The sequence below is a fragment of the Pseudophryne corroboree genome, chromosome 4, assembly GCF_028390025.1.
Source record: "Pseudophryne corroboree isolate aPseCor3 chromosome 4, aPseCor3.hap2, whole genome shotgun sequence".
NCBI classification, from domain to species: Eukaryota; Metazoa; Chordata; class Amphibia; order Anura; family Myobatrachidae; genus Pseudophryne; species Pseudophryne corroboree.
In genome coordinates, this window is record NC_086447.1 from 62,655,787 (window position 1) to 62,678,521 (window position 22,735).

The window sequence follows — 22,735 nt, forward strand, 5'->3', positions numbered from 1 at the left end:
CAAGAATTAACACCAATTATAAAAAATAATTGATCATTCTATTAAATGTGATGTAGCTCAGTGGTAGATTATATTCTGTGGATACTGTGTTTCCTTATTTAACCAGTAGTTACCATATCATACCTACTGACATTCTCCAAACACTGATGTCAAGTATATGGTAATTATGAAACAGAGTTTTAATTTCACTGGGAAATGTACTATAAAAGCAGTAGTTTCATAAAAGAACAAATCACACGATACAGCAAAACTAATTGATTAAGAAGGACAGACATCTTTAAACACATTGTGAACCTATGGAGGATGGATTTGGGCTTGAATGTCAAGTAATTAGTGATCAATCAATGCATGAAAAGATAAACACATATCAACTCTGTACAAAATACCTGGTGAAGCCTTAGTCAGCAATGCCCAGGAGGCAGTCATAGCCTGCATCCTATGTGCCCTTCTTCCAAGTTCTGACACTGCTGATAAAACAGAATGTAAGACTGTCCTCTACTTGGCAATACTTGATCAATATCCATGCCATTCATTACATAAGGTAGGGGATTCTGATGAAAACCCAGACTCCGGTGAAGAAGTCTAACAGCAATTTAAAGTGTGGAATGATCATCTACTTGCATCCTCATCAGCTGTGGAAATTATGGTGTCCTTGAACTCTGGCAAAGTCTAATGGTTTTTATTGCTATATACTCGGAGATGACCCTTAGAACACTAGAAAATAGTAGAACTTAAGTACAATGCAAAGCTGCAATCGAATGAGTGCCATACTTTTTCACAGGGGATGTAGCTCAGTGGTAGAGCGCATGCTTTGCATGTATGAGGCCCCGGGTTCAATCCCTGGCATCTCCATGTTTTGCAAAATGTAGATTCTTTCTTAACTCTATGTAACCTCTCCAGATCAACAAATGCATTAAAAAAACTCTAGAGAAATTGGAAAAGTTTCAATCAAACTATGAAAAATTATTGACCAGTCTATAAAATGTGATGTTGCTCAGTGGTAGATTATATTCCCCAGAATCTGTGTTTCCTCATTGAAATAAAAGTTATCATATGATACCTACAGTATCCTTGAAATCTATACAGCAAGGTATAATTGTTTTCTTTGCTCCGTGCTCTGAGTTTAACCTTAGAACAGTGGAAGTAGTAGAACTTGAGTACTATGCAGAACAGCAATCGCTCGGTATCAAAACACACCAAGTCAGAGGGGATGTAGCTCAGTGGTAGAGCACATGCTTTGCATGTATGAGGCCCCGGGTTCAATCCCCGGCATCTCCATGTTTTGCAAAATATAGATTCTTACTTATCTGTATGTAACCTCATCAGAAGAGCCCAAGACCAACAAATGCATGAATGCACTCTACAGTAATGGGCAAGAATTAACACCAATTATAAAAAATAATTGATCATTCTATTAAATGTGATGTAGCTCAGTGGTAGATTATATTCTGTGGATACTGTGTTTCCTTATTTAACCAGCAGTTACCATATCATACCTACTGACATTCTCCAAACACTGATGTCAAGTATATGGTAATTATGAAACAGAGTTTTAATTTCACTGGGAAATGTACTATAAAAGCAGTAGTTTCATAAAAGAACAAATCACACGATACAGCAAAACTAATTGATTAAGAAGGACAGACATCTTTAAACACATTGTGAACCTATGGAGGATGGATTTGGGCTTGAATGTCAAGTAATTAGTGATCAATCAATGCATGAAAAGATAAACACATATCAACTCTGTACAAAATACCTGGTGAAGCCTTAGTCAGCAATGCCCAGGAGGCAGTCATAGCCTGCATCCTATGTGCCCTTCTTCCAAGTTCTGACACTGCTGATAAAATAGAATGTAAGACTGTCCTCTACTTGGCAATACTTGATCAATATCCATGCCATTCATTACATAAGGTAGGGGATTCTGATGAAAACCCAGACTCCGGTGAAGAAGTCTAACAGCAATTTAAAGTGTGGAATGATCATCTACTTGCATCCTCATCAGCTGTGGAAATTATGGTGTCCTTGAACTCTGGCAAAGTCTAATGGTTTTTATTGCTATATACTCGGAGATGACCCTTAGAACACTAGAAAATAGTAGAACTTAAGTACAATGCAAAGCTGCAATCGAATGAGTGCCATACTTTTTCACAGGGGATGTAGCTCAGTGGTAGAGCGCATGCTTTGCATGTATGAGGCCCCGGGTTCAATCCCCAGCATCTCCATGTTTTGCAAAATGTAGATTCTTTCTTAACTCTATGTTACCTCTCCAGATCAACAAATGCATAAAAAAAAAACTCTAGAGAAATTGGAAAAGTTTCAATCAAACTATGAAAAATTATTGACCAGTCTATAAAATGTGATGTTGCTCAGTGGTAGATTATATTCCCCAGAATCTGTGTTTCCTCATTGAAATAAAAGTTATCATATGATACCTACAGTATTCTTGAAATCTATACAGCAAGGTATAATTGTTATCTTTGCTCCGTGCTCTGAGTTTAACCTTAGAACAGTGGAAGTAGTAGAACTTGAGTACTATGCAGAACAGCAATCGCACGGTATCAAAACACACCAAGTCAGAGGGGATGTAGCTCAGTGGTAGAGCGCATGCTTTGCATGTATGAGGCCCCGGGTTCAATCCCCGGCATCTCCATGTTTTGCAAAATATAGATTCTTACTTATCTGTATGTAACCTCTTCAGAAGAGACACAAAACAGTGGGTGTACATTAACAGTGGTTGCGCAATAAAAACAGATTAAGCAGCCTTAATTGCTGCACCGGGAGGGACAAACACAAAATCCCTGAATACTTTATGGATAGACAAAAGTGTGCAGCATCTAATGGCGCTATGTCCGTAAGATGTATCCCTTGTATTATTTAGGGAATATATCAATTAAAACCCAAGTGGTTAAAAAATACAGTACATTTTATTGAAACATATGGACATGCATGAACAAGAAATAATAAAAATGCAGATTAAGAATTTTTTACACAATACAATACATAGTGTGTGCAGCTGGAACTAGGAGACAGTGACTCGGTTAAAGTGCTGGTGCAATGTGCTGGTGGCAAATCTCACCCTTTGGTGGCCCTGCGGTGGGCTAGCTTAGGAAAGCAATGCTGGTCCGGTGCTGATATAGCCCGGCACCACCGCATGGGGCATGAATCAGCTTCTGGGTTCTTTACCAGGTGGTCACCGCTCCTTGGTCCAGTTTTCAATCCAATTAACAACGCGTTTCGGTCATATGCTTTTGACCTTTTTCAAGTTTTATGGATTGAGCCTATAAGGCTATGTGGCTGTTTTATACCCGTACTGATCATCCTATTACTCCTGACACCTGTGGCTTTCCGGAGCTCCGCATCGCCCCGGCTCGTCCCGCCGGAAATGACGTCTTTTGCGTATTAAATGTGATGTAGCTCAGTGGTAGATTATATTCTGTGGATACTGTGTTTCCTTATTTAACCAGCAGTTACCATATCATACCTACTGACATTCTCCAAACACTGATGTCAAGTATATGGTAATTATGAAACAGAGTTTTAATTTCACTGGGAAATGTACTATAAAAGCAGCAGTTTCATAAAAGAACAAATCACACGATACAGCAAAACTAATTGATTAAGAAGGACAGACATCTTTAAACACATTGTGAACCTATGGAGGATGGATTTGGGCTTGAATGTCAAGTAATTAGTGATCAATCAATGCATGAAAAGATAAACACATATCAACTCTGTACAAAATACCTGGTGAAGCCTTAGTCAGCAATGCCCAGGAGGCAGTCATAGCCTGCATCCTATGTGCCCTTCTTCCAAGTTCTGACACTGCTGATAAAACAGAATGTAAGACTGTCCTCTACTTGGCAATACTTGATCAATATCCATGCCATTCATTACATAAGGTAGGGGATTCTGATGAAAACCCAGACTCCGGTGAAGAAGTCTAACAGCAATTTAAAGTGTGGAATGATCATCTACTTGCATCTTCATCAGCTATGGAAATTATGGTGTCCTTGAACTCTGGCAAAGTGTAATGGTTTTTATTGCTTTATACTCGGAGATGACCCTTAGAACACTAGAAAATAGTAGAACTTAAGTACAATGCATAGCTGCAATCAAATGAGTGCCACACTTTTTCACAGGGGATGTAGCTCAGTGGTAGAGCGCATGCTGTGCATGTAGGAGGCCCCGGGTTCAATCCCCGGCATCTCCATGTTTTGCAAAATGTAGATTCTTTCTTAACTCTATGTAACCTCTCCAGATCAACAAATGCATTAAAAAAAACTCTAGAGAAATTGGAAAAGTTTCAATCAAACTATGAAAAATTATTGACCAGTCTATAAAATGTGATGTTGCTCAGTGGAAGATTATATTCCCCAGAATCTGTGTTTCCTCATTGAAATAAAAGTTATCATATGATACCTACAGTATCCTTGAAATCTATACAGCAAGGTATAATTGTTATCTTTGCTCTGTGCTCTGAGTTTAACCTTAGAACAGTGGAAGTAGTAGAACTTGAGTACTATGCAGAACAGCAATCGCTCGGTATCAAAACACTCCAACTCAGAGGGGATGTAGCTCAGTGGTAGAGCGCATGCTTTGCATGTACGAGGCCCCGGGTTCAATACCCGGCATCTTCATGTTTTGAAAAATATAGATTCTTACTTATGTGTATGTAACCTCTTCAGAAGAGCCCAAGACCAACAAATGCATGAATGCACTCTACAGTAATGGGCAAGAATTAACACCAATTATAAAAAATAATTGATCATTCTATTAAATGTGATGTAGCTCAGTGGTAGATTATATTCTGTAGATACTGTGTTTCCTTATTTAACCAGCAGTTACCATATCATACCTACTGACATTCTCCAAACACTGATGTCAAGTATATGGTAATTATGAAACAGAGTTTTAATTTCACTGGGAAATGTACTATAAAATCAGTAGTTTCATAAAAGAACAAATCACACGATACAGCAAAACTAATTGATTAAGAAGGACAGACATCTTTAAACACATTGTGAACCTATGGAGGATGGATTTGGGCTTGAATGTCAAGTAATTAGTGATCAATCAATGCATGAAAAGATAAACACATATCAACTCTGTACAAAATACCTGGTGAAGCCTTAGTCAGCAATGCCCAGGAGGCAGTCATAGCCTGCATCCTATGTGCCCTTCTTCCAAGTTCTGACACTGCTGATAAAACAGAATGTAAGACTGTCCTCTACTTGGCAATACTTGATCAATATCCATGCCATTCATTACATAAGGTAGGGGATTCTGATGATAACCCAGACTCCGGTGAAGAAGTCTAACAGCAATTTAAAGTGTGGAATGATCATCTACTTGCATCCTCATCAGCTGTGGAAATTATGGTGTCCTTGATCTCTGGCAAAGTCTAATGGTTTTTATTGCTATATACTCGGAGATGACCCTTAGAACACTAGAAAATAGTAGAACTTAAGTACAATGCAAAGCTGCAATCGAATGAGTGCCATACTTTTTCACAGGGGATGTAGCTCAGTGGTAGAGCGCATGCTTTGCATGTATAAGGGCCCCGGGTTCAATCCCCGGCATCTCCATGTTTTGCAAAATGTAGATTCTTTCTTAACTCTATGTAACCTCTCCAGATCAACAAATGCATTAAAAAAAACTCTAGAGAAATTGGAAAAGTTTCAATCAAACTATGAAAAATTATTGACCAGTCTATAAAATGTGATGTTGCTCAGTGGTAGATTATATTCCCCAGAATCTGTGTTTCCTCATTGAAATAAAAGTTATCATATGATACCTACAGTATCCTTGAAATCTATACAGCAAGGTATAATTGTTATCTTTGCTCTGTGCTCTGAGTTTAACCTTAGAACAGTGGAAGTAGTAGAACTTGAGTACTATGCAGAACAGCAATCGCTCGGTATCAAAACACACCAACTCAGAGGGGATGTAGCTCAGTGGTAGAGCGCATGCTTTGCATGTGTGAGGCGCCGGGTTCAATACCCGGCATCTTCATGTTTTGAAAAATATAGATTCTTACTTATGTGTATGTAACCTCTTCAGAAGAGCCCAAGACCAACAAATGCATGAATGCACTCTACAGTAATGGGCAAGAATTAACACCAATTATAAAAAATAATTGATCATTCTATTAAATGTGATGTAGCTCAGTGGTAGATTATATTCTGTGGATACTGTGTTTCCTTATTTAACCAGCAGTTACCATATCATACCTACTGACATTCTCCAAACACTGATGTCAAGTATATGGTAATTATGAAACAGAGTTTTAATTTCACTGGGAAATGTACTATAAAAGCAGTAGTTTCATAAAAGAACAAATCACACGATACAGCAAAACTAATTGATTAAGAAGGACAGACATCTTTAAACACATTGTGAACCTATGGAGGATGGATTTGGGCTTGAATGTCAAGTAATTAGTGATCAATCAATGCATGAAAAGATAAACACATATCAACTCTGTACAAAATACCTGGTGAAGCCTTAGTCAGCAATGCCCAGGAGGCAGTCATAGCCTGCATCCTATGTGCCCTTCTTCCAAGTTCTGACACTGCTGATAAAACAGAATGTAAGACTGTCCTCTACTTGGCAATACTTGATCAATATCCATGCCATTCATTACATAAGGTAGGGGATTCTGATGATAACCCAGACTCCGGTGAAGAAGTCTAACAGCAATTTAAAGTGTGGAATGATCATCTACTTGCATCCTCATCAGCTGTGGAAATTATGGTGTCCTTGATCTCTGGCAAAGTCTAATGGTTTTTATTGCTATATACTCGGAGATGACCCTTAGAACACTAGAAAATAGTAGAACTTAAGTACAATGCAAAGCTGCAATCGAATGAGTGCCATACTTTTTCACAGGGGATGTAGCTCAGTGGTAGAGCGCATGCTTTGCATGTATGAGGCCCCGGGTTCAATCCCCGGCATCTCCATGTTTTGCAAAATGTAGATTCTTTCTTAACTCTATGTAACCTCTCCAGATCAACAAATGCATTAAAAAAAACTCTAGAGAAATTGGAAAAGTTTCAATCAAACTATGAAAAATTATTGACCAGTCTATAAAATGTGATGTTGCTCAGTGGTAGATTATATTCCCCAGAATCTGTGTTTCCTCATTGAAATAAAAGTTATCATATGATACCTACAGTATCCTTGAAATCTATACAGCAAGGTATAATTGTTATCTTTGCTCTGTGCTCTGAGTTTAACCTTAGAACAGTGGAAGTAGTAGAACTTGAGTACTATGCAGAACAGCAATCGCTCGGTATCAAAACACACCAACTCAGAGGGGATGTAGCTCAGTGGTAGAGCGCATGCTTTGCATGTATGAGGCCCCGGGTTCAATACCCGGCATCTTCATGTTTTGAAAAATATAGATTCTTACTTATGTGTATGTAACCTCTTCAGAAGAGCCCAAGACCAACAAATGCATGAATGCACTCTACAGTAATGGGCAAGAATTAACACCAATTATAAAAAATTATTGATCATTCTATTAAATGTGATGTAGCTCAGTGGTAGATTATATTCTGTGGATACTGTGTTTCCTTATTTAACCAGCAGTTACCATATCATACCTACTGACATTCTCCAAACACTGATGTCAAGTATATGGTAATTATGAAACAGAGTTTTAATTTCACTGGGAAATGTACTATAAAAGCAGTAGTTTCATAAAAGAACAAATCACACGATACAGCAAAACTAATTGATTAAGAAGGACAGACATCTTTAAACACATTGTGAACCTATGGAGGATGGATTTGGGCTTGAATGTCAAGTAATTAGTGATCAATCAATGCATGAAAAGATAAACACATATCAACTCTGTACAAAATACCTGGTGAAGCCTTAGTCAGCAATGCCCAGGAGGCAGTCATAGCCTGCATCCTATGTGCCCTTCTTCCAAGTTCTGACACTGCTGATAAAACAGAATGTAAGACTGTCCTCTACTTGGCAATACTTGATCAATATCCATGCCATTCATTACATAAGGTAGGGGATTCTGATGATAACCCAGACTCCGGTGAAGAAGTCTAACAGCAATTTAAAGTGTGGAATGATCATCTACTTGCATCCTCATCAGCTGTGGAAATTATGGTGTCCTTGATCTCTGGCAAAGTCTAATGGTTTTTATTGCTATATACTCGGAGATGACCCTTAGAACACTAGAAAATAGTAGAACTTAAGTACAATGCAAAGCTGCAATCGAATGAGTGCCATACTTTTTCACAGGGGATGTAGCTCAGTGATAGAGCGCATGCTTTGCATGTATGAGAACCCGGGTTCAATCCCCGGCATCTCCATGTTTTGCAAAATGTAGATTCTTTCTTAACTCTATGTAACCTCTCCAGATCAACAAATGCATTAAAAAAAACTCTAGAGAAATTGGAAAAGTTTCAATCAAACTATGAAAAATTATTGACCAGTCTATAAAATGTGATGTTGCTCAGTGGTAGATTATATTCCCCAGAATCTGTGTTTCCTCATTGAAATAAAAGTTATCATATGATACCTACAGTATCCTTGAAATCTATACAGCAAGGTATAATTGTTATCTTTGCTCCGTGCTCTGAGTTTAACCTTAGAACAGTGGAAGTAGTAGAACTTGAGTACTATGCAGAACAGCAATCGCTCGGTATCAAAACACACCAACTCAGAGGGGATGTAGCTCAGTGGTAGAGCGCATGCTTTGCATGTATGAGGCCCCGGGTTCAATCCCCGACATCTCCATGTTTTGCAAAATATAGATTCTTACTTATCTGTATGTAACCTCTTTAGAAGAGCCCAAGACCAACAAATGCATGAATGCACTCTACAGTAATGGGCAAGAATTAACACCAATTATAAAAAATAATTGATCATTCTATTAAATGTGATGTAGCTCAGTGGTAGATTATATTCTGTGGATACTGTGTTTCCTTATTTAACCAGCAGTTACCATATCATACCTACTGACATTCTCCAAACACTGATGTCAAGTATATGGTAATTATGAAACAGAGTTTTAATTTCACTGGGAAATGTACTATAAAAGCAGTAGTTTCATAAAAGAACAAATCACACGATACAGCAAAACTAATTGATTAAGAAGGACAGACATCTTTAAACACATTGTGAACCTATGGAGGATGGATTTGGGCTTGAATGTCAAGTAATTAGTGATCAATCAATGCATGAAAAGATAAACACATATCAACTCTGTACAAAATACCTGGTGAAGCCTTAGTCAGCAATGCCCAGGAGGCAGTCATAGCCTGCATCCTATGTGCCCTTCTTCCAAGTTCTGACACTGCTGATAAAATAGAATGTAAGACTGTCCTCTACTTGGCAATACTTGATCAATATCCATGCCATTCATTACATAAGGTAGGGGATTCTGATGAAAACCCAGACTCCGGTGAAGAAGTCTAACAGCAATTTAAAGTGTGGAATGATCATCTACTTGCATCCTCATCAGCTGTGGAAATTATGGTGTCCTTGAACTCTGGCAAAGTCTAATGGTTTTTATTGCTATATACTCGGAGATGACCCTTAGAACACTAGAAAATAGTAGAACTTAAGTACAATGCAAAGCTGCAATCGAATGAGTGCCATACTTTTTCACAGGGGATGTAGCTCAGTGGTAGAGCGCATGCTTTGCATGTATGAGAACCCGGGTTCAATCCCCGGCATCTCCATGTTTTGCAAAATGTAGATTCTTTCTTAACTCTATGTAACCTCTCCAGATCAACAAATGCATTAAAAAAAACTCTAGAGAAATTGGAAAAGTTTCAATCAAACTATGAAAAATTATTGACCAGTCTATAAAATGTGATGTTGCTCAGTGGTAGATTATATTCCCCAGAATCTGTGTTTCCTCATTGAAATAAAAGTTATCATATGATACCTACAGTATCCTTGAAATCTATACAGCAAGGTATAATTGTTATCTTTGCTCCGTGCTCTGAGTTTAACCTTAGAACAGTGGAAGTAGTAGAACTTGAGTACTATGCAGAACAGCAATCGCTCGGTATCAAAACACACCAACTCAGAGGGGATGTAGCTCAGTGGTAGAGCGCATGCTTTGCATGTATGAGGCCCCGGGTTCAATACCCGGCATCTCCATGTTTTGCAAAATATAGATTCTTACTTATCTGTATGTAACCTCTTTAGAAGAGCCCAAGACCAACAAATGCATGAATGCACTCTACAGTAATGGGCAAGAATTAACACCAATTATAAAAAATAATTGATCATTCTATTAAATGTGATGTAGCTCAGTGGTAGATTATATTCTGTGGATACTGTGTTTCCTTATTTAACCAGTAGTTACCATATCATACCTACTGACATTCTCCAAACACTGATGTCAAGTATATGGTAATTATGAAACAGAGTTTTAATTTCACTGGGAAATGTACTATAAAAGCAGTAGTTTCATAAAAGAACAAATCACACGATACAGCAAAACTAATTGATTAAGAAGGACAGACATCTTTAAACACATTGTGAACCTATGGAGGATGGATTTGGGCTTGAATGTCAAGTAATTAGTGATCAATCAATGCATGAAAAGATAAACACATATCAACTCTGTACAAAATACCTGGTGAAGCCTTAGTCAGCAATGCCCAGGAGGCAGTCATAGCCTGCATCCTATGTGCCCTTCTTCCAAGTTCTGACACTGCTGATAAAACAGAATGTAAGACTGTCCTCTACTTGGCAATACTTGATCAATATCCATGCCATTCATTACATAAGGTAGGGGATTCTGATGAAAACCCAGACTCCGGTGAAGAAGTCTAACAGCAATTTAAAGTGTGGAATGATCATCTACTTGCATCCTCATCAGCTGTGGAAATTATGGTGTCCTTGAACTCTGGCAAAGTCTAATGGTTTTTATTGCTATATACTCGGAGATGACCCTTAGAACACTAGAAAATAGTAGAACTTAAGTACAATGCAAAGCTGCAATCGAATGAGTGCCATACTTTTACACAGGGGATGTAGCTCAGTGTAAGAGCGCATGCTTTGCATGTATGAGGCCCCGGGTTCAATCCCCAGCATCTCCATGTTTTGCAAAATGTAGATTCTTTCTTAACTCTATGTAACCTCTCCAGATCAACAAATGCATTAAAAAAAACTCTAGAGAAATTGGAAAAGTTTCAATCAAACTATGAAAAATTATTGACCAGTCTATAAAATGTGATGTTGCTCAGTGGTAGATTATATTCCCCAGAATCTGTGTTTCCTCATTGAAATAAAAGTTATCATATGATACCTACAGTATTCTTGAAATCTATACAGCAAGGTATAATTGTTATCTTTGCTCCATGCTCTGAGTTTAACCTTAGAACAGTGGAAGTAGTAGAACTTGAGTACTATGCAGAACAGCAATCGCTCGGTATCAAAACACACCAACTCAGAGGGGATGTAGCTCAGTGGTAGAGCGCATGCTTTGCATGTATGAGGCCCCGGGTTCAATCCCCAGCATCTCCATGCTTTGCAAAATATAGATTCTTACTTATCTGTATGTAACCTCTTCAGAAGAGCCCAAGACCAACAAATGCATGAATGCACTCTACAGTAATGGGCAAGAATTAACACCAATTATAAAAAATAATTGATCATTCTATTAAATGTGATGTAGCTCAGTGGTAGATTATATTCTGTGGATACTGTGTTTCCTTATTTAACCAGCAGTTACCATATCATACCTACTGACATTCTCCAAACACTGATGTCAAGTATATGGTAATTATGAAACAGAGTTTTAATTTCACTGGGAAATGTACTATAAAAGCAGTAGTTTCATAAAAGAACAAATCACACGATACAGCAAAACTAATTGATTAAGAAGGACAGACATCTTTAAACACATTGTGAACCTATGGAGGATGGATTTGGGCTTAAATGTCAAGTAATTAGTGATCAATCAATGCATGAAAAGATAAACACATATCAACTCTGTACAAAATACCTGGTGAAGCCTTAGTCAGCAATGCCCAGGAGGCAGTCATAGCCTGCATCCTATGTGCCCTTCTTCCAAGTTCTGACACTGCTGATAAAACAGAATGTAAGACTGTCCTCTACTTGGCAATACTTGATCAATATCCATGCCATTCATTACATAAGGTAGGGGATTCTGATGAAAACCCAGACTCCGGTGAAGAAGTCTAACAGCAATTTAAAGTGTGGAATGATCATCTACTTGCATCCTCATCAGCTGTGGAAATTATGGTGTCCTTGAACTCTGGCAAAGTCTAATGGTTTTTATTGCTATATACTCGGAGATGACCCTTAGAACACTAGAAAATAGTAGAACTTAAGTACAATGCAAAGCTGCAATCGAATGAGTGCCATACTTTTTCACAGGGGATGTAGCTCAGTGATAGAGCGCATGCTTTGCATGTATGAGAACCCGGGTTCAATCCCCGGCATCTCCATGTTTTGCAAAATGTAGATTCTTTCTTAACTCTATGTAACCTCTCCAGATCAACAAATGCATTAAAAAAAACTCTAGAGAAATTGGAAAAGTTTCAATCAAACTATGAAAAATTATTGACCAGTCTATAAAATGTGATGTTGCTCAGTGGTAGATTATATTCCCCAGAATCTGTGTTTCCTCATTGAAATAAAAGTTATCATATGATACCTACAGTATCCTTGAAATCTATACAGCAAGGTATAATTGTTATCTTTGCTCCGTGCTCTGAGTTTAACCTTAGAACAGTGGAAGTAGTAGAACTTGAGTACTATGCAGAACAGCAATCGCTCGGTATCAAAACACACCAACTCAGAGGGGATGTAGCTCAGTGGTAGAGCGCATGCTTTGCATGTATGAGGCCCCGGGTTCAATCCCCGACATCTCCATGTTTTGCAAAATATAGATTCTTACTTATCTGTATGTAACCTCTTTAGAAGAGCCCAAGACCAACAAATGCATGAATGCACTCTACAGTAATGGGCAAGAATTAACACCAATTATAAAAAATAATTGATCATTCTATTAAATGTGATGTAGCTCAGTGGTAGATTATATTCTGTGGATACTGTGTTTCCTTATTTAACCAGCAGTTACCATATCATACCTACTGACATTCTCCAAACACTGATGTCAAGTATATGGTAATTATGAAACAGAGTTTTAATTTCACTGGGAAATGTACTATAAAAGCAGTAGTTTCATAAAAGAACAAATCACACGATACAGCAAAACTAATTGATTAAGAAGGACAGACATCTTTAAACACATTGTGAACCTATGGAGGATGGATTTGGGCTTGAATGTCAAGTAATTAGTGATCAATCAATGCATGAAAAGATAAACACATATCAACTCTGTACAAAATACCTGGTGAAGCCTTAGTCAGCAATGCCCAGGAGGCAGTCATAGCCTGCATCCTATGTGCCCTTCTTCCAAGTTCTGACACTGCTGATAAAACAGAATGTAAGACTGTCCTCTACTTGGCAATACTTGATCAATATCCATGCCATTCATTACATAAGGTAGGGGATTCTGATGAAAACCCAGACTCCGGTGAAGAAGTCTAACAGCAATTTAAAGTGTGGAATGATCATCTACTTGCATCCTCATCAGCTGTGGAAATTATGGTGTCCTTGAACTCTGGCAAAGTCTAATGGTTTTTATTGCTATATACTCGGAGATGACCCTTAGAACACTAGAAAATAGTAGAACTTAAGTACAATGCAAAGCTGCAATCGAATGAGTGCCATACTTTTTCACAGGGGATGTAGCTCAGTGGTAGAGCGCATGCTTTGCATGTATGAGAACCCGGGTTCAATCCCCGGCATCTCCATGTTTTGCAAAATGTAGATTCTTTCTTAACTCTATGTAACCTCTCCAGATCAACAAATGCATTAAAAAAAACTCTAGAGAAATTGGAAAAGTTTCAATCAAACTATGAAAAATTATTGACCAGTCTATAAAATGTGATGTTGCTCAGTGGTAGATTATATTCCCCAGAATCTGTGTTTCCTCATTGAAATAAAAGTTATCATATGATACCTACAGTATCCTTGAAATCTATACAGCAAGGTATAATTGTTATCTTTGCTCCGTGCTCTGAGTTTAACCTTAGAACAGTGGAAGTAGTAGAACTTGAGTACTATGCAGAACAGCAATCGCTCGGTATCAAAACACACCAACTCAGAGGGGATGTAGCTCAGTGGTAGAGCGCATGCTTTGCATGTATGAGGCCCCGGGTTCAATACCCGGCATCTCCATGTTTTGCAAAATATAGATTCTTACTTATCTGTATGTAACCTCTTTAGAAGAGCCCAAGACCAACAAATGCATGAATGCACTCTACAGTAATGGGCAAGAATTAACACCAATTATAAAAAATAATTGATCATTCTATTAAATGTGATGTAGCTCAGTGGTAGATTATATTCTGTGGATACTGTGTTTCCTTATTTAACCAGTAGTTACCATATCATACCTACTGACATTCTCCAAACACTGATGTCAAGTATATGGTAATTATGAAACAGAGTTTTAATTTCACTGGGAAATGTACTATAAAAGCAGTAGTTTCATAAAAGAACAAATCACACGATACAGCAAAACTAATTGATTAAGAAGGACAGACATCTTTAAACACATTGTGAACCTATGGAGGATGGATTTGGGCTTGAATGTCAAGTAATTAGTGATCAATCAATGCATGAAAAGATAAACACATATCAACTCTGTACAAAATACCTGGTGAAGCCTTAGTCAGCAATGCCCAGGAGGCAGTCATAGCCTGCATCCTATGTGCCCTTCTTCCAAGTTCTGACACTGCTGATAAAACAGAATGTAAGACTGTCCTCTACTTGGCAATACTTGATCAATATCCATGCCATTCATTACATAAGGTAGGGGATTCTGATGAAAACCCAGACTCCGGTGAAGAAGTCTAACAGCAATTTAAAGTGTGGAATGATCATCTACTTGCATCCTCATCAGCTGTGGAAATTATGGTGTCCTTGAACTCTGGCAAAGTCTAATGGTTTTTATTGCTATATACTCGGAGATGACCCTTAGAACACTAGAAAATAGTAGAACTTAAGTACAATGCAAAGCTGCAATCGAATGAGTGCCATACTTTTTCACAGGGGATGTAGCTCAGTGGTAGAGCGCATGCTTTGCATGTATGAGGCCCCGGGTTCAATCCCCGGCATCTCCATGTTTTGCAAAATGTAGATTCTTTCTTAACTCTATGTAACCTCTCCAGATCAACAAATGCATTAAAAAAACTCTAGAGAAATTGGAAAAGTTTCAATCAAACTATGAAAAATTATTGACCAGTCTATAAAATGTGATGTTGCTCAGTGGTAGATTATATTCCCCAGAATCTGTGTTTCCTCATTGAAATAAAAGTTATCATATGATACCTACAGTATCCTTGAAATCTATACAGCAAGGTATAATTGTTTTCTTTGCTCCGTGCTCTGAGTTTAACCTTAGAACAGTGGAAGTAGTAGAACTTGAGTACTATGCAGAACAGCAATCGCTCGGTATCAAAACACACCAAGTCAGAGGGGATGTAGCTCAGTGGTAGAGCACATGCTTTGCATGTATGAGGCCCCGGGTTCAATCCCCGGCATCTCCATGTTTTGCAAAATATAGATTCTTACTTATCTGTATGTAACCTCATCAGAAGAGCCCAAGACCAACAAATGCATGAATGCACTCTACAGTAATGGGCAAGAATTAACACCAATTATAAAAAATAATTGATCATTCTATTAAATGTGATGTAGCTCAGTGGTAGATTATATTCTGTGGATACTGTGTTTCCTTATTTAACCAGCAGTTACCATATCATACCTACTGACATTCTCCAAACACTGATGTCAAGTATATGGTAATTATGAAACAGAGTTTTAATTTCACTGGGAAATGTACTATAAAAGCAGTAGTTTCATAAAAGAACAAATCACACGATACAGCAAAACTAATTGATTAAGAAGGACAGACATCTTTAAACACATTGTGAACCTATGGAGGATGGATTTGGGCTTGAATGTCAAGTAATTAGTGATCAATCAATGCATGAAAAGATAAACACATATCAACTCTGTACAAAATACCTGGTGAAGCCTTAGTCAGCAATGCCCAGGAGGCAGTCATAGCCTGCATCCTATGTGCCCTTCTTCCAAGTTCTGACACTGCTGATAAAATAGAATGTAAGACTGTCCTCTACTTGGCAATACTTGATCAATATCCATGCCATTCATTACATAAGGTAGGGGATTCTGATGAAAACCCAGACTCCGGTGAAGAAGTCTAACAGCAATTTAAAGTGTGGAATGATCATCTACTTGCATCCTCATCAGCTGTGGAAATTATGGTGTCCTTGAACTCTGGCAAAGTCTAATGGTTTTTATTGCTATATACTCGGAGATGACCCTTAGAACACTAGAAAATAGTAGAACTTAAGTACAATGCAAAGCTGCAATCGAATGAGTGCCATACTTTTTCACAGGGGATGTAGCTCAGTGGTAGAGCGCATGCTTTGCATGTATGAGGCCCCGGGTTCAATCCCCAGCATCTTCATGTTTTGCAAAATGTAGATTCTTTCTTAACTCTATGTTACCTCTCCAGATCAACAAATGCATAAAAAAAAAACTCTAGAGAAATTGGAAAAGTTTCAATCAAACTATGAAAAATTATTGACCAGTCTATAAAATGTGATGTTGCTCAGTGGTAGATTATATTCCCCAGAATCTGTGTTTCCTCATTGAAATAAAAGTTATCATATGATACCTACAGTATTCTTGAAATCTATACAGCAAGGTATAATTGTTATCTTTGCTCCGTGCTCTGAGTTTAACCTTAGAACAGTGGAAGTAGTAGAACTTGAGTACTATGCAGAACAGCAATCGCACGGTATCAAAACACACCAAGTCAGAGGGGATGTAGCTCAGTGGTAGAGCGCATGCTTTGCATGTATGAGGCCCCGGGTTCAATCCCCGGCATCTCCATGTTTTGCAAAATATAGATTCTTACTTATCTGTATGTAACCTCTTCAGAAGAGACACAAAACAGTGGGTGTACATTAACAGTGGTTGCGCAATAAAAACAGATTAAGCAGCCTTAATTGCTGCACCGGGAGGGACAAACACAAAATCCCTGAATACTTTATGGATAGACAAAAGTGTGCAGCATCTAATGGCGCTATGTCCGTAAGATGTATCCCTTGTATTATTTAGGGAATATATCAATTAAAACCCAAGTGGTTAAAAAATACAGTACATTTTATTGAAACATATGGACATGCATGAACAAGAAATAATAAAAATGCAGATTAAGAATTTTTTACACAATACAATACATAGTGTGTGCAGCTGGAACTAGGAGACAGTGACTCGGTTAAAGTGCTGGTGCAATGTGCTGGTGGCAAATCTCACCCTTTGGTGGCCCTGCGGTGGGCTAGCTTAGGAAAGCAATGCTGGTCCGGTGCTGATATAGCCCGGCACCACCGCATGGGGCATGAATCAGCTTCTGGGTTCTTTACCAGGTGGTCACCGCTCCTTGGTCCAGTTTTCAATCCAATTAACAACGCGTTTCGGTCATATGCTTTTGACCTTTTTCAAGTTTTATGGATTGAGCCTATAAGGCTATGTGGCTGTTTTATACCCGTACTGATCATCCTATTACTCCTGACACCTGTGGCTTTCCGGAGCTCCGCATCGCCCCGGCTCGTCCCGCCGGAAATGACGTCTTTTGCGTATTAAATGTGATGTAGCTCAGTGGTAGATTATATTCTGTGGATACTGTGTTTCCTTATTTAACCAGCAGTTACCATATCATACCTACTGACATTCTCCAAACACTGATGTCAAGTATATGGTAATTATGAAACAGAGTTTTAATTTCACTGGGAAATGTACTATAAAAGCAGTAGTTTCATAAAAGAACAAATCACACGATACAGCAAAACTAATTGATTAAGAAGGACAGACATCTTTAAACACATTGTGAACCTATGGAGGATGGATTTGGGCTTGAATGTCAAGTAATTAGTGATCAATCAATGCATGAAAAGATAAACACATATCAACTCTGTACAAAATACCTGGTGAAGCCTTAGTCAGCAATGCCCAGGAGGCAGTCATAGCCTGCATCCTATGTGCCCTTCTTCCAAGTTCTGACACTGCTGATAAAACAGAATGTAAGACTGTCCTCTACTTGGCAATACTTGATCAATATCCATGCCATTCATTACATAAGGTAGGGGATTCTGATGATAACCCAGACTCCGGTGAAGAAGTCTAACAGCAATTTAAAGTGTGGAATGATCATCTACTTGCATCCTCATCAGCTGTGGAAATTATGGTGTCCTTGATCTCTGGCAAAGTCTAATGGTTTTTATTGCTATATACTCGGAGATGACCCTTAGAACACTAGAAAATAGTAGAACTTAAGTACAATGCAAAGCTGCAATCGAATGAGTGCCATACTTTTTCACAGGGGATGTAGCTCAGTGGTAGAGCGCATGCTTTGCATGTATGAGGCCCCGGGTTCAATCCCCGGCATCTCCATGTTTTGCAAAATGTAGATTCTTTCTTAACTCTATGTAACCTCTCCAGATCAACAAATGCATTAAAAAAAACTCTAGAGAAATTGGAAAAGTTTCAATCAAACTATGAAAAATTATTGACCAGTCTATAAAATGTGATGTTGCTCAGTGGTAGATTATATTCCCCAGAATCTGTGTTTCCTCATTGAAATAAAAGTTATCATATGATACCTACAGTATCCTTGAAATCTATACAGCAAGGTATAATTGTTATCTTTGCTCTGTGCTCTGAGTTTAACCTTAGAACAGTGGAAGTAGTAGAACTTGAGTACTATGCAGAACAGCAATCGCTCGGTATCAAAACACACCAACTCAGAGGGGATGTAGCTCAGTGGTAGAGCGCATGCTTTGCATGTATGAGGCCCCGGGTTCAATACCCGGCATCTTCATGTTTTGAAAAATATAGATTCTTACTTATGTGTATGTAACCTCTTCAGAAGAGCCCAAGACCAACAAATGCATGAATGCACTCTACAGTAATGGGCAAGAATTAACACCAATTATAAAAAATAATTGATCATTCTATTAAATGTGATGTAGCTCAGTGGTAGATTATATTCTGTGGATACTGTGTTTCCTTATTTAACCAGCAGTTACCATATCATACCTACTGACATTCTCCAAACACTGATGTCAAGTATATGGTAATTATGAAACAGAGTTTTAATTTCACTGGGAAATGTACTATAAAAGCAGTAGTTTCATAAAAGAACAAATCACACGATACAGCAAAACTAATTGATTAAGAAGGACAGACATCTTTAAACACATTGTGAACCTATGGAGGATGGATTTGGGCTTGAATGTCAAGTAATTAGTGATCAATCAATGCATGAAAAGATAAACACATATCAACTCTGTACAAAATACCTGGTGAAGCCTTAGTCAGCAATGCCCAGGAGGCAGTCATAGCCTGCATCCTATGTGCCCTTCTTCCAAGTTCTGACACTGCTGATAAAACAGAATGTAAGACTGTCCTCTACTTGGCAATACTTGATCAATATCCATGCCATTCATTACATAAGGTAGGGGATTCTGATGATAACCCAGACTCCGGTGAAGAAGTCTAACAGCAATTTAAAGTGTGGAATGATCATCTACTTGCATCCTCATCAGCTGTGGAAATTATGGTGTCCTTGATCTCTGGCAAAGTCTAATGGTTTTTATTGCTATATACTCGGAGATGACCCTTAGAACACTAGAAAATAGTAGAACTTAAGTACAATGCAAAGCTGCAATCGAATGAGTGCCATACTTTTTCACAGGGGATGTAGCTCAGTGGTAGAGCGCATGCTTTGTATGTATGAGGCCCCGGGTTCAATCCCCGGCATCTCCATGTTTTGCAAAATGTAGATTCTTTCTTAACTCTATGTAACCTCTCCAGATCAACAAATGCATTAAAAAAAACTCTAGAGAAACTGGAAAAGTTTCAATCAAACTATGAAAAATTATTGACCAGTCTATAAAATGTGATGTTGCTCAGAGGTAGATTATATTCCCCAGAATCTGTGTTTCCTCATTGAAATAAAAGTTATCATATGATACCTACAGTATCCTTGAAATCTATACAGCAAGGTATAATTGTTATCTTTGCTCTGTGCTCTGAGTTTAACCTTAGAACAGTGGAAGTAGTAGAACTTGAGTACTATGCAGAACAGCAATCGCTCGGTATCAAAACACACCAACTCAGAGGGGATGTAGCTCAGTGGTAGAGCGCATGCTTTGCATGTATGAGGCCCCGGGTTCAATACCCGGCATCTTCATGTTTTGAAAAATATAGATTCTTACTTATGTGTATGTAACCTCTTCAGAAGAGCCCAAGACCAACAAATGCATGAATGCACTCTACAGTAATGGGCAAGAATTAACACCAATTATAAAAAATAATTGATCATTCTATTAAATGTGATGTAGCTCAGTGGTAGATTATATTCTGTGGATACTGTGTTTCCTTATTTAACCAGCAGTTACCATATCATACCTACTGACATTCTCCAAACACTGATGTCAAGTATATGGTAATTATGAAACAGAGTTTTAATTTCACTGGGAAATGTACTATAAAAGCAGTAGTTTCATAAAAGAACAAATCACACGATACAGCAAAACTAATTGATTAAGAAGGACAGACATCTTTAAACACATTGTGAACCTATGGAGGATGGATTTGGGCTTGAATGTCAAGTAATTAGTGATCAATCAATGCATGAAAAGATAAACACATATCAACTCTGTACAAAATACCTGGTGAAGCCTTAGTCAGCAATGCCCAGGAGGCAGTCATAGCCTGCATCCTATGTGCCCTTCTTCCAAGTTCTGACACTGCTGATAAAACAGAATGTAAGACTGTCCTCTACTTGGCAATACTTGATCAATATCCATGCCATTCATTACATAAGGTAGGGGATTCTGATGATAACCCAGACTCCGGTGAAGAAGTCTAACAGCAATTTAAAGTGTGGAATGATCATCTACTTGCATCCTCATCAGCTGTGGAAATTATGGTGTCCTTGATCTCTGGCAAAGTCTAATGGTTTTTATTGCTATATACTCGGAGATGACCCTTAGAACACTAGAAAATAGTAGAACTTAAGTACAATGCAAAGCTGCAATCGAATGAGTGCCATACTTTTACACAGGGGATGTAGCTCAGTGTAAGAGCGCATGCTTTGCATGTATGAGGCCCCGGGTTCAATCCCCAGCATCTCCATGTTTTGCAAAATGTAGATTCTTTCTTAACTCTATGTAACCTCTCCAGATCAACAAATGCATTAAAAAAAACTCTAGAGAAATTGGAAAAGTTTCAATCAAACTATGAAAAATTATTGACCAGTCTATAAAATGTGATGTTGCTCAGTGGTAGATTATATTCCCCAGAATCTGTGTTTCCTCATTGAAATAAAAGTTATCATATGATACCTACAGTATCCTTGAAATCTATACAGCAAGGTATAATTGTTATCTTTGCTCCATGCTCTGAGTTTAACCTTAGAACAGTGGAAGTAGTAGAACTTGAGTACTATGCAGAACAGCAATCGCTCGGTATCAAAACACACCAACTCAGAGGGGATGTAGCTCAGTGGTAGAGCGCATGCTTTGCATGTATGAGGCCCCGGGTTCAATCCCCAGCATCTCCATGTTTTGCAAAATATAGATTCTTACTTATCTGTATGTAACCTCTTCAGAAGAGCCCAAGACCAACAAATGCATGAATGCACTCTACAGTAATGGGCAAGAATTAACACCAATTATAAAAAATAATTGATCATTCTATTAAATGTGATGTAGCTCAGTGGTAGATTATATTCTGTGGATACTGTGTTTCCTTATTTAACCAGCAGTTACCATATCATACCTACTGACATTCTCCAAACACTGATGTCAAGTATATGGTAATTATGAAACAGAGTTTTAATTTCACTGGGAAATGTACTATAAAAGCAGTAGTTTCATAAAAGAACAAATCACACGATACAGCAAAACTAATTGATTAAGAAGGACAGACATCTTTAAACACATTGTGAACCTATGGAGGATGGATTTGGGCTTAAATGTCAAGTAATTAGTGATCAATCAATGCATGAAAAGATAAACACATATCAACTCTGTACAAAATACCTGGTGAAGCCTTAGTCAGCAATGCCCAGGAGGCAGTCATAGCCTGCATCCTATGTGCCCTTCTTCCAAGTTCTGACACTGCTGATAAAACAGAATGTAAGACTGTCCTCTACTTGGCAATACTTGATCAATATCCATGCCATTCATTACATAAGGTAGGGGATTCTGATGAAAACCCAGACTCCGGTGAAGAAGTCTAACAGCAATTTAAAGTGTGGAATGATCATCTACTTGCATCCTCATCAGCTGTCGAAATTATGGTGTCCTTGAACTCTGGCAAAGTCTAATGGTTTTTATTGCTATATACTCGGAGATGACCCTTAGAACACTAGAAAATAGTAGAACTTAAGTACAATGCAAAGCTGCAATCGAATGAGTGCCATACTTTTTCACAGGGGATGTAGCTCAGTGATAGAGCGCATGCTTTGCATGTATGAGAACCCGGGTTCAATCCCCGGCATCTCCATGTTTTGCAAAATGTAGATTCTTTCTTAACTCTATGTAACCTCTCC

At 38.2% G+C, this 22,735-nt stretch overlaps 31 non-coding genes across 31 annotated transcripts; all 31 read left to right on the forward strand.

The window, feature by feature from the left end:
• Positions 1 to 780: 780 nt before the first annotated feature.
• TRNAA-UGC (transfer RNA alanine (anticodon UGC)) lies at positions 781 to 852 on the forward strand. The gene has a single exon. It is a non-coding gene; the product is annotated as a tRNA-Ala (tRNA).
• A 354-nt stretch (positions 853 to 1,206) lies between these two features.
• On the forward strand, positions 1,207 to 1,278 carry TRNAA-UGC (transfer RNA alanine (anticodon UGC)). Its single transcript has one exon. It is a non-coding gene; the product is annotated as a tRNA-Ala (tRNA).
• Positions 1,279 to 2,153: 875 nt separating this feature from the next.
• Positions 2,154 to 2,225, forward strand: TRNAA-UGC (transfer RNA alanine (anticodon UGC)). Its single transcript has one exon. It is a non-coding gene; the product is annotated as a tRNA-Ala (tRNA).
• A 356-nt stretch (positions 2,226 to 2,581) lies between these two features.
• Positions 2,582 to 2,653, forward strand: TRNAA-UGC (transfer RNA alanine (anticodon UGC)). Its single transcript has one exon. It is a non-coding gene; the product is annotated as a tRNA-Ala (tRNA).
• Positions 2,654 to 4,141: 1,488 nt separating this feature from the next.
• On the forward strand, positions 4,142 to 4,213 carry TRNAA-UGC (transfer RNA alanine (anticodon UGC)). Its single transcript has one exon. It is a non-coding gene; the product is annotated as a tRNA-Ala (tRNA).
• A 355-nt stretch (positions 4,214 to 4,568) lies between these two features.
• TRNAA-UGC (transfer RNA alanine (anticodon UGC)) lies at positions 4,569 to 4,640 on the forward strand. Its single transcript has one exon. It is a non-coding gene; the product is annotated as a tRNA-Ala (tRNA).
• An 875-nt stretch (positions 4,641 to 5,515) lies between these two features.
• TRNAA-UGC (transfer RNA alanine (anticodon UGC)) lies at positions 5,516 to 5,588 on the forward strand. The gene has a single exon. It is a non-coding gene; the product is annotated as a tRNA-Ala (tRNA).
• Positions 5,589 to 5,943: 355 nt separating this feature from the next.
• TRNAA-UGC (transfer RNA alanine (anticodon UGC)) lies at positions 5,944 to 6,015 on the forward strand. Its single transcript has one exon. It is a non-coding gene; the product is annotated as a tRNA-Ala (tRNA).
• Positions 6,016 to 6,890: 875 nt separating this feature from the next.
• Positions 6,891 to 6,962, forward strand: TRNAA-UGC (transfer RNA alanine (anticodon UGC)). The gene has a single exon. It is a non-coding gene; the product is annotated as a tRNA-Ala (tRNA).
• A 355-nt stretch (positions 6,963 to 7,317) lies between these two features.
• On the forward strand, positions 7,318 to 7,389 carry TRNAA-UGC (transfer RNA alanine (anticodon UGC)). The gene has a single exon. It is a non-coding gene; the product is annotated as a tRNA-Ala (tRNA).
• Positions 7,390 to 8,264: 875 nt separating this feature from the next.
• TRNAA-UGC (transfer RNA alanine (anticodon UGC)) lies at positions 8,265 to 8,336 on the forward strand. The gene has a single exon. It is a non-coding gene; the product is annotated as a tRNA-Ala (tRNA).
• A 355-nt stretch (positions 8,337 to 8,691) lies between these two features.
• On the forward strand, positions 8,692 to 8,763 carry TRNAA-UGC (transfer RNA alanine (anticodon UGC)). Its single transcript has one exon. It is a non-coding gene; the product is annotated as a tRNA-Ala (tRNA).
• An 875-nt stretch (positions 8,764 to 9,638) lies between these two features.
• TRNAA-UGC (transfer RNA alanine (anticodon UGC)) lies at positions 9,639 to 9,710 on the forward strand. The gene has a single exon. It is a non-coding gene; the product is annotated as a tRNA-Ala (tRNA).
• Positions 9,711 to 10,065: 355 nt separating this feature from the next.
• TRNAA-UGC (transfer RNA alanine (anticodon UGC)) lies at positions 10,066 to 10,137 on the forward strand. Its single transcript has one exon. It is a non-coding gene; the product is annotated as a tRNA-Ala (tRNA).
• An 875-nt stretch (positions 10,138 to 11,012) lies between these two features.
• TRNAA-UGC (transfer RNA alanine (anticodon UGC)) lies at positions 11,013 to 11,084 on the forward strand. Its single transcript has one exon. It is a non-coding gene; the product is annotated as a tRNA-Ala (tRNA).
• A 355-nt stretch (positions 11,085 to 11,439) lies between these two features.
• TRNAA-UGC (transfer RNA alanine (anticodon UGC)) lies at positions 11,440 to 11,511 on the forward strand. Its single transcript has one exon. It is a non-coding gene; the product is annotated as a tRNA-Ala (tRNA).
• Positions 11,512 to 12,386: 875 nt separating this feature from the next.
• On the forward strand, positions 12,387 to 12,458 carry TRNAA-UGC (transfer RNA alanine (anticodon UGC)). Its single transcript has one exon. It is a non-coding gene; the product is annotated as a tRNA-Ala (tRNA).
• A 355-nt stretch (positions 12,459 to 12,813) lies between these two features.
• TRNAA-UGC (transfer RNA alanine (anticodon UGC)) lies at positions 12,814 to 12,885 on the forward strand. Its single transcript has one exon. It is a non-coding gene; the product is annotated as a tRNA-Ala (tRNA).
• An 875-nt stretch (positions 12,886 to 13,760) lies between these two features.
• On the forward strand, positions 13,761 to 13,832 carry TRNAA-UGC (transfer RNA alanine (anticodon UGC)). Its single transcript has one exon. It is a non-coding gene; the product is annotated as a tRNA-Ala (tRNA).
• Positions 13,833 to 14,187: 355 nt separating this feature from the next.
• Positions 14,188 to 14,259, forward strand: TRNAA-UGC (transfer RNA alanine (anticodon UGC)). The gene has a single exon. It is a non-coding gene; the product is annotated as a tRNA-Ala (tRNA).
• Positions 14,260 to 15,134: 875 nt separating this feature from the next.
• On the forward strand, positions 15,135 to 15,206 carry TRNAA-UGC (transfer RNA alanine (anticodon UGC)). Its single transcript has one exon. It is a non-coding gene; the product is annotated as a tRNA-Ala (tRNA).
• A 354-nt stretch (positions 15,207 to 15,560) lies between these two features.
• TRNAA-UGC (transfer RNA alanine (anticodon UGC)) lies at positions 15,561 to 15,632 on the forward strand. The gene has a single exon. It is a non-coding gene; the product is annotated as a tRNA-Ala (tRNA).
• Positions 15,633 to 16,507: 875 nt separating this feature from the next.
• Positions 16,508 to 16,579, forward strand: TRNAA-UGC (transfer RNA alanine (anticodon UGC)). Its single transcript has one exon. It is a non-coding gene; the product is annotated as a tRNA-Ala (tRNA).
• Positions 16,580 to 16,935: 356 nt separating this feature from the next.
• On the forward strand, positions 16,936 to 17,007 carry TRNAA-UGC (transfer RNA alanine (anticodon UGC)). The gene has a single exon. It is a non-coding gene; the product is annotated as a tRNA-Ala (tRNA).
• A 1,488-nt stretch (positions 17,008 to 18,495) lies between these two features.
• TRNAA-UGC (transfer RNA alanine (anticodon UGC)) lies at positions 18,496 to 18,567 on the forward strand. Its single transcript has one exon. It is a non-coding gene; the product is annotated as a tRNA-Ala (tRNA).
• A 355-nt stretch (positions 18,568 to 18,922) lies between these two features.
• TRNAA-UGC (transfer RNA alanine (anticodon UGC)) lies at positions 18,923 to 18,994 on the forward strand. The gene has a single exon. It is a non-coding gene; the product is annotated as a tRNA-Ala (tRNA).
• Positions 18,995 to 19,869: 875 nt separating this feature from the next.
• TRNAT-UGU (transfer RNA threonine (anticodon UGU)) lies at positions 19,870 to 19,941 on the forward strand. The gene has a single exon. It is a non-coding gene; the product is annotated as a tRNA-Thr (tRNA).
• A 355-nt stretch (positions 19,942 to 20,296) lies between these two features.
• Positions 20,297 to 20,368, forward strand: TRNAA-UGC (transfer RNA alanine (anticodon UGC)). Its single transcript has one exon. It is a non-coding gene; the product is annotated as a tRNA-Ala (tRNA).
• An 875-nt stretch (positions 20,369 to 21,243) lies between these two features.
• TRNAA-UGC (transfer RNA alanine (anticodon UGC)) lies at positions 21,244 to 21,315 on the forward strand. Its single transcript has one exon. It is a non-coding gene; the product is annotated as a tRNA-Ala (tRNA).
• Positions 21,316 to 21,670: 355 nt separating this feature from the next.
• TRNAA-UGC (transfer RNA alanine (anticodon UGC)) lies at positions 21,671 to 21,742 on the forward strand. Its single transcript has one exon. It is a non-coding gene; the product is annotated as a tRNA-Ala (tRNA).
• Positions 21,743 to 22,617: 875 nt separating this feature from the next.
• TRNAA-UGC (transfer RNA alanine (anticodon UGC)) lies at positions 22,618 to 22,689 on the forward strand. Its single transcript has one exon. It is a non-coding gene; the product is annotated as a tRNA-Ala (tRNA).
• The last annotated feature ends 46 nt before the right edge of the window (positions 22,690 to 22,735 follow it).